The following is a 9704-nucleotide window of genomic DNA, read 5'->3' as shown; positions in this document are numbered from 1 at the left end:
ACTTTGGGTTTCAAGTTAAGGATACAAATCTCCTTCTTACTAGTAGCATAACCTAGCACAACTCACCTCACCTCTTAGGGTCTCAGTTTCCTCATCTGTAGAGCANACTTTGGGTTTCAAGTTAAGGATACAAATCTCCTTCTTACTAGTAGCATAACCTAGCACAAGTCACCTCACCTCTTAGGGTCTCAGTTTCCTCATCTGTAGAGCGGATGGATGTAGGTAAGGTTCCTTCCACCTTCAAACCCTATAATCTGACCTTCCTTTCCACATCCACTGTCTACATCCTTGTCCATGCTCTTTACCTAGTATGGCCATAGGGCCTTTGCCTGGCATAGGAAACTTGACCATATTAAAAAAAAATCAATATCATTAAAGACTCATTTTGTTTTAGCTCTAATTTGATTGAACTGTTCCAATGTACAATATGGTTTTGTTTGCCATTCAGGAGTTTTATCGGCGACACAGCATACATTCCCCTGGTCCTTTTTATGAAAGAATGTTTATACCTGTGGGCAAGTGCTAATGGTAGTGAAAGACTTGCATTCATGGGAACAGCACTTGGCCATTCATGGTTGCCAAGGTAAGCAGCAAAGGCATGCCCTCTGCCACTCCATCTCCTGGAAAAGAAACAGTCTCTAAGGGAACAGGCTAGCACCCCTTAAGGCCAAAAATCTTTAGATTTTTAGACTTATTTTTTAAGGAGAGAGAGAGAAAAAGAAAACATGAAATAATACTAAGAAGAGCATATTCTTTTTGTCCAGGCATTAAAAAAAAAACAAAGCAAAACAATAAAACGGGGCTTAGAATGTTCTATTTTTGGTTCTACACAGGAATTTAATTCAGGCCCAGCCCAATGCATTGTAAGCTAAATACTCCTTTCATAGTTTAATTTCAGGGGCACATGGGACTAATGAGCCAAGGCATGACTGCAGTTGGAGTCTATGGGCTCCCAGGCCTGTGATTGTTATGTAGTGAATAGGCAGTTTCTCTGATGAATTTGGAATTTTCTGCATTCCTAGGACACTTGTTTGCTGCATTATATCTTCCCCCCTAATCCCATCCCATCAGAATGGGAAAATGTCACCTGAAAAGAAACGGTTCTCTAAAGGCATTGACTATCATGCCTAACAAATGAGGAGAGAATTTTTCTCCTCTGAGACAAATTGAAGACAAGTGACTTGGCCAAGTTCAGGGATAGTTCAGGTGACTGTTGCATTCCACCCAAGGAGAGCTTAGATTGTGCTGTCAAAGGGGAATGCTGAAAGATATTGTACTTTTTTGTGGTACATAGTGAAAGCTTGATGTTTCATGCACGAGATATTAGGAGCTGGCTCAACAGATCCACCAGGAACAGAGAAATAGTTTTTGCTTCAAAATTTTGGCATGGTCTCAAACTCAAAGAGTATAATGGCTTCTGAGACAGAATCATAGCATCTCAGAGTATGCATTTGATTGATGCTATTATATGGGAAGAGAATGGCTTTTTTTCCAAGATAAAATTGAAGTGATCCATGTTCAGAATTTAACTTAATTACTATGGAAGTGTCAGTGACTTGAAAATCATTCCATACCTGGTCTTATTCAAATCCTCTGAGAGAAGTGTGTTTCTAGTCAAACCTAGACCTCCCTTGTCTATTATATTAGATCAAATAATATTATAATAAGAGGAAGATTTAGGGCTTATCTAGGCCTTGCTTTTGTGGAGCATAATCCTTTCTATAGTATCCCTGGAAAGTGGTCATACAACTTTTGTTTGAAGATTTCTAGTGACAGGAATCTGTAAGATAGCCCAATCTACTTTTGCATAGCACTTTCCTTAGACTGAGTCAGATTCCATTTTTTTTCAATTCCTCTTGCCATCTCTCACCCCACCTTACCTCCTACTTCTCACAAACCATGGTTCTGGTCCTGCCTTGTGAGGCTAAGAAGAATAAATATATAAATGTTCTTCTGCATAATAGCCATAAGAGTATGTGATCTTCTCTTCTCCAGGTTAAATCCTTTAGGTGCTTTCAACTGATCATTGTATGGCATGGTTTCTAGTTATCTTTATCCTTCATAGTTCATTAACTTCCTTCCTAAAATATGGTATTCAAAACTGGACACAGGACTCTAGATGGTGATCTGAAAAGAGCAAAATTCATCACAACTAACAATTTACTCTTTTGGGACACTAAATAATCTATTAATACTATCTAAGAACTTATTAGCTTTGTGGTACCATGTGACAATGTTATTTCATATGAATTCAATTCAACAAATTTAATTCAGTTAACAATTATTGAGTGCTAATGGGGTACAAGTTGGGCAGCTATAGAGCACCAGGCCTGGAGTCAGGAGGACCTGAGTTCAAATCTGGCCTCAGACACTTACTAGCTGTGTGACCCTAGGCAAGTCTTTTAACCCTGTTTGCCTCAGTTTCCTTATCTGTAAAATGAACTAGAGAAGGAAATGGCAAACCACTCCAGTATCTTTGCCAAGAAAGCCCCAAATGGGGTCAGAGAGAGTCGGACATGATTGAGATGACTCAATGACAACAAAATTGAGTGCAAAGAACTCTGCGTCTTTGGATGCAGAGGTAAAAATAATACAGTCTTTGTTCTTAAATAATTTACATTCTATTCATTGGAATTGGGGCAGGAAGGATGCTACACCACATACACAAATAAATGCAAAGTAATCTGAGGAGGGAATGAACATAAACCATGTAATGAAGTTGACTGTAGATGAATCTTAAAGGAACATCATGTAAGTAAGCATGTTCTAAATGACATCTATATTGCAAGTACTGTGCTAGGCCTTGGGGATAGAAAGAAAGGTAAAAAGACAGTTATCACTGAAGGATAAACTGAGATTGAGTTGGGGTTGAGAGTGGAGGGAGGGGCCAATTTATTCCAGGAATGAAAACTAGCATGAACCAAGGCACGGAGATCAGACATGACAAAATGATTTCATGAAAATTAAGAGGATTGTGATTGGTTTGAAATCGATCATAATTGCTTGAAATCATATTGGTTTGAAATAAGCAGACTTTCCCATCCAAATCTGGAATTCATAATCTATGTGTGGGCTTCTAATCAATGTTACTCTTCAGTTCATACTTATATATAATTTTTCCATAAAATGTATGTCATTTGCATGATGTGACCTATATTCTAAGGTAGCCAGAATTCAGACCAATTGTCAGTCAAATCAATCAATAAATATTTATTAAGCACCTATTGTGTGCTTGGCACTTGGAATGTAAAGAAAGACAAATCTTAGGCCTCATTCTCAAGGAGATCACATTCTAATGGGGGAGGATATATACAGAATAAATTGGAAAGAACCAACAGAGGGAAGGGAAGGAATTCAAATTAAGAGGGATCAGAAAAGGCTTCCTGTAGAAGGTGAGGTTTGAGCAGGGACTTGAAGTGAGGCAGCAAATTCAGGAGGTGGGGATGAAGGAGAACAGAGGGCACAGCAATGAAAATGCCTGCGGTATGGAGATGGGGTTTCTTGTTCGAGGAGGTCAGTGTCACTGGATTTCAGATTATGGGGGTAGGGGTAAAAGAATGGAAAGATGGATCTTTGGAGGGAGAGAGGTTTTGAATGATAAATAGAGGATTTTATATTTAATCTTGAGATGTTAAGGGAGCCACTGGAGTTTATTGAGTAAGGAGAGGCATGATACGGTTTCTTAACGCTTACATTTTTGGTTTGTAAATAGTACTTCTAAAGAGAAGGCTTTTACTTGCAATGTTAGTTCTCATTCAAAGTTAAACAGTTAATAAATAGACCTCTTATCACTGATTGCATATTTGTCAGTATAGGAGCGGAAGGAAAGCAGCAATACAGGCATAGTCAGAATGCTCAATAGTGAAGATGGCAGGGGTTAATTCTACCTGAGCCATGTCAGCTATGTGACCCTGGGCAAGTTACTTAACTCTGACAGGCTCAGTTATCTCATCTTTAAAATAATAATACTTTAAGCTTTTCAAAGAACTTTACATACATTATTGCATTTAATCCTCACACAAACTTTGGGAGATTCTATTATTGTTGCCATTTTACAGATGAGGGAACCAAGACTGAGGGAGGTTAAATGACTTAACACGGCTATACGGTTTTTAAGTGTGGAGATAATACACCCCAGAGTTGTGAGAAAAATACTTTGCAAGCTTTTAGGGCTAAAGAAATGTTACATAATATTATAATGACAAAGAATGGGGATAAATCATAGAAAGACTGGAAAATCTCTTAGGCCTAGCCTTTCAGGGACTTACAATTCATATATTTTATATATCTATATACATACACAAACGTATATGTATAACTGTAGATATAATCTATCACACATACACACATACATTTATGTATATGTACATGTATATATGTGTATATATGTATATACAGAGAAAGGAGATTCTTATATATTTTTAAATATATATGTGTATATGTGTATTGTGTATATATATGTGTATATATATATATATACACATATCTATACCTATCTATCTATCTATCCGCTGATACCATAACCAAAGGAGAGGACATAGAAAGGGAAGATTCTAATCTTCCTTTCTAATAGATTAATCTATGTATTAGATTAGAATCTTCATTCTCTAGGCCCTGGCATCAGCTTCCATATTTTCAATTATCATCTCTGTACATATGACTTTCAAATATAGCTATCCAAATGGATAATTTGCTAGATATTTCAACCCAGAAGTCCCATAGGTATCTCAAACTCAACATGACCAAAATGGAATTCATTGTCTTCCCATGCTTTTGCATAGACTGTCTCCTGTTCTCATCTCTATCTTGGAATCCCTCACTTCTTTCAAGGATCAGTTCATATGTCAGATCCTTTGCAAGGCATTTCACTATCACTCTGGTTATTCCAGTTTTTTCATCCTAATGCCTTGGTCATTGATTTTTGTGACTGTGAAGCATTCCTATTGCATGTTAGTAAAGCATCAAGTACTGTGAGAGATATCATAATAATGATTATTTGTCTACTTCTTCTCTTGAAGTGTTACTTCCACTAGTAGGCATGGGCTTTTTGTACTTGAGGGCACAATTCTTTTATGGTTTCTATTCTCATCTATATTATAATTCATTCAAAATAAATTTACCAGAGTTAGCAGGGTGTTGGAATAACTGTTCTTGATGAAGCCTTCAAATGAGAACTCACAAGAATGTTACTGCTCAAACCTAAAACTTCCAGACAAAAGAAAATAGATACTACAAGTAGTCAGAAGAAAGAATCAAAATGTCAAGGAACTACAATCAAAATTGCACAAGATTTAGGACCTATCACCTTAATGGAGTGGAACGCATGGAATGAGATATTTCAAAAGGTGAAAGATAAAAGTCTACAATGAAAATGACTTACCCAGCAAAACTGAGTATAATCCTATGAGGAAAAAAGTTGATCTTGAGTGAAATAGAAGACATTCACATAATCCTGAGGAAAATATCAGAGCTGAAAATAAACTTTAAAATAAAACTATTAGTCAAAACAGAAAATAAAAATGAACACAAGTGAACAATGAGGAAGGACTTTATAAGAATGAACTCTTTACTTTTCAATGAGGGTGGAATGTTGAAATGATTCTTTCAGAATCCTCATGTCACAAAAGTTAATAGAGGAAGTCAATCGAGCCAAAAACCTATTAATAGTTTTGTTTTGAAAATCTGATAAAAAAATAAAAGAGGGAGATGATAAACTGTGGGAAAATAGGAGCAAAAATGGGGGAACTTGTTAATACAAATAATTGGCTATAAAGAAAAACTATATACAAACATAGAAAAAAGGAGGAAACCATACATCTCTCGAACACAAACAGATTGAAAGAGAATAGTACAAGTGCATACACACACATAATTTGGCATAGAAATATATTGAACTCAAGAGGACTACAGATAGGAACAGAAAGAGGGGGAAAAGGGGTAGATTCACAAAGGGATTAGTCATAAGCACAAAAATCCCAAATTTAGGAGATAATGAAGAGAAAGTGAAAAGTAAAAAAAAAAGTAACAAAATAAACAGAATGAGAAGTATATGATTTCATCTGTACAAGATGAGGGTAAGGCATGGTTAAATTGCTTTTTATTTGAAGAAAATCTGAGTATTTTAGTGGATTGAAAGCTCAATATGAGTCAACAGTGGGATATGGTAATCAAACAAGCTACTCTTATGTTGGTTGCATTAAGAAAGGCTTCTAGGGATAATAAGAAGGTGATAATTTTGCTGTTCTCTGCTCTTGTTAGACCACATCTGGAGTACTATTTATTTCTGAACTACAAGGTTTAGGAAGCAAGCTGCAAAGCATTCAGATGAGGGAATCAAGGATGGTAAAGGGGCTTTGAGTCCAGACTGTACAAAGAGAGGTTAAAAACGCTAGAGATGCTTAGCCTGGGAAGGATGGTTTAGAGAACAGGATGATGGTGGGGGACGTGATAGCAGCTTCAAGTAGTTGAAAGGTTGTCATATGTAAGAGGGATTAGATTTTGTTGTTGTTGTTGTACAGAATTGAAAGGAGGAAAATAAGAACTAAAAAACAAACAAAACTCCCCAAACAACTTTCTAGCGATTAGGGCCACACAAAAGCAGATCAGGAAGTAGTGTGGTGATCAGCATTGGAGATCTTTAAGCAAAGGCTAGATGACCACTTGGGTGTGAATTTGACTAGATGGACATTGTGGTCCCTTTCTACTCTGAAATTGTGTGATTCATTCAATAGTTAAGTCATTCAGAAAAGATAGCTGGCTTTTCTTAAATACTTCCAGTGATGGAAGCTAAGAAACTTCACCTAGGAAGTCTTTCCTTGATTCCTTTTACTCCATTATTCTAATGGTGCTAGGCTTTAACCAATCTCTGTCTCTCTCTCTTTGTCTCTCTCTCTGTCTCTCTCTCTCTTGATATATATATATGTATATATATATTTATACACACATATACATACATACACATATATATACATACACACACACATATAGATATATACACCCTCCACTGATGTAGGTAATCCTGTTTCCTTACTTTGTAAAAATAACCATTTTCCTTTCATCTAATCAATATAATGGCAGATAATAAGATAATAAGAGCTAACATTTACATAATGTTTATTATATGCCAGGCATTGTGCTAGGCACTTTACAATTTTTACTTTATTTGATCCTCACAACAACTCTGGGTGGTAGGTGTTGTTACAATTCTCGTTTTACACATAGGAAAATTAAGGCAGATAGCAGTTAGAAGGCTTGCCCAGGGTCACAAAGCTGGTAATTGTCTAAGGCCTGATTTAAACTCAGGTCTTCTTGACCCCAGACACCATGTTCTAGCTACTGTGCCACTTTTCTTCCTTATTTTAATTTAAGCCTATTTCTTCTTGTTCAGTCATCTACAAACAATGACATCTGGCTCCATTCCTCCTTTTAAAAATCCTTTTATATGAACTTACTCCTGAAATACTCTTCTGCTGCAGAAGGAAAGTATGTGGCTGTATCAGTATGGCTGAGCTCATCTGTTTATCATACCTACTGGGCAGCCTCATTGCTGAAAACTACACTACGCTTCACTAAATGGAGGTGGCATTTGGGAATGACAACCAAACTTTGCATGCCAAGGAATTGCTTTGGCAGGGTTCACAAAATGTAGTGGTCTTTACTATTTCATAAATATTATTTTATACAGTAGTGTCCCCAAAGGATGTGGAGGATTTGGAGATGATCCAGAGGAGGGCAGCAAAAAAGGCTGGAAAACAGGATCAAGGTAGAAAGGTTAAATAAATCGGAATTATTTAGCTTAGAGAAGAGGAGGCAGATGGATGACTTGCCAGTCCTAACACACATCCAGGAAAATACCTGAGTAAACAGGTGAGGCTTTCAATGACCTCCTCCCTCAGTGGGAAGGCAAATTTCAGAGAGATCAGAGGGAATAGTTAGGTCTGATTTATCTCAATAGCCAGAGGTGATTTGTGAGGAACTTTTGCCAAAGCACTGGGATGATTTATGGATTGCTTCTTCTGGCTGTGCCCTTGAACATTTGAACTTCGGTACTCTATGCCAATAGTGCCATTTGCTAGTCTTGAAGGATGTCTTTCCTCTCTGCTGTGCTGACCTAGCTGGCCTAGCTGTGGAACTCCTGGTAATGGGTGTGGCCAGGTTGTGCTGAGGGTAAAACCTGGCCATGATTTTTGCATGCATTTCTCTTGGGGAGTCCCCTGTAGCTTACCCAACATGCCTTAAGGTGAACAAAAAAAAGCCTGTGTTTATACCACAGATTTCCTTGCTACCACACTGAGGATTAGGAATCACAAATGAAAAAAGTAAGTAGAAAACCAGGAAGGACATAAGCAGAAAGGGAAACTATTCCTAGAATAGTTTGAATAGAATGTACCTACAATAGAATAAACACTGCATTTTAAAAAAATAATATTTTATTTTTTCCACAATTACATGTAAAAACAATTTTGAACATTCATTGTTTTTTTTAAAAAGTTTTGAATTCCAAATTCTATCCCTTACTTCCTCCTTTCCCTCCCCCTTCCATGAAATGGTAAGCAATCTGATATGGGTTATACATGTGCACTCATGTAAAACATTTCCATAGTAGTCATTGAAGATTCAAACAAAAAAAGAAAGAAAGGAAGGAAGCAAGGAAGAACAAAAGAAAGAAGAAAATGCTTCAGTCTGTATTTAGACAATATCTGTTCTTTCTCTGGAGGCGTATAGCATGTTTCATCATGAGTCCTTTGGCATTATCTTGGATTACTGCATTGCTGAGAATAGCTAAGTCATACACAATTCTTCATCATACAATATTGCTGTTACTGTGTAAAATGTTCTTCTGGTTCTGCTTACCTCACTTTGCAACACTTCATATAAGTTTTTCCAAGTTTTTCTGAAATCATCCTGCTTGTCATTTCTTAAAGCACAATAAAATTTCATCACAATCATATACTACAACTTGATAAACACTGCATTTTGAGCCAAAGAACCACAGTTTGAATTCTGGCTCTTCCATGCAGCATTTTAAGACCTGAGGCAAATCATTCAATCATTCTTTGGCTGTGAAATGAGGAGATAAGACTAGATGATATTTAGGATCCCTTCTACCTCTAAATCTATTATCCATTATCCTATGATGATCCTCACTAAGCTATAAGGCAACCAAAATAATTAGATTGACAATGTAGTAGCTTCAGCATTTTGTATATAGAAATCCATCCTAATTACAGTAGTATTAAAATGCATTTATAATGTTTATGTATAATCAAATTCTAGGCTTACATTTTGTGAATTCTGATAGTAGCTCAAATCTGAAATTTCTTCCCTCCTTCCATATTTCTTTTGGTAGGTAAGAAAAGAAGTAAAAATAGCATAACTGACTCAGAGTTAAGATGACCCTGGGTTCACGTCCCACATCTGATACATACTGGTTGTGAAACTCTGGGCAATTTACTTAATTTCTGCACCAGGCAATTCTTTAAGACTCTATATTGTAGAAAGTAGTTATCTGCATTGGTATATGAAGGTTCCTCAGCAGGAATTTCTTATTACTAATGACCTCATAAATCTGGTCAAATAAAAATGAGAAAAAATATTCTGGAAATTGATGGGGAGACAGTTATTTTTCCCTACTGAGCCCCTATTTGATTTGTCAAAATATTCTGAAATAACTTACTCTATTTTTACTTTTTAGAAGTGGTATG

At 36.5% G+C, this 9704-nt stretch overlaps 1 long non-coding RNA gene across 1 annotated transcript in view; it reads right to left on the bottom strand.

Moving 5' to 3' along the window:
- The window catches only part of LOC114029383, a 7957-nt gene extending 2503 nt beyond the window's left edge, over positions 1-5454 (bottom strand). The window contains exon 1 of the long non-coding RNA XR_003567486.1: positions 5381-5454. This is a non-coding gene — a long non-coding RNA (uncharacterized LOC114029383). The remainder of the gene's footprint in view (positions 1-5380) is intronic.
- Between the last annotated feature and the right edge of the window lie 4250 nt (positions 5455-9704).

This window comes from Vombatus ursinus, unplaced genomic scaffold, assembly GCF_900497805.2.
Source record: "Vombatus ursinus unplaced genomic scaffold, bare-nosed wombat genome assembly UNPS02014931.1, whole genome shotgun sequence".
NCBI classification, from domain to species: Eukaryota; Metazoa; Chordata; class Mammalia; order Diprotodontia; family Vombatidae; genus Vombatus; species Vombatus ursinus.
Note: the sequence above shows the minus strand (reverse complement) of the source record. Positions and strands in the feature narration are given on the sequence as shown.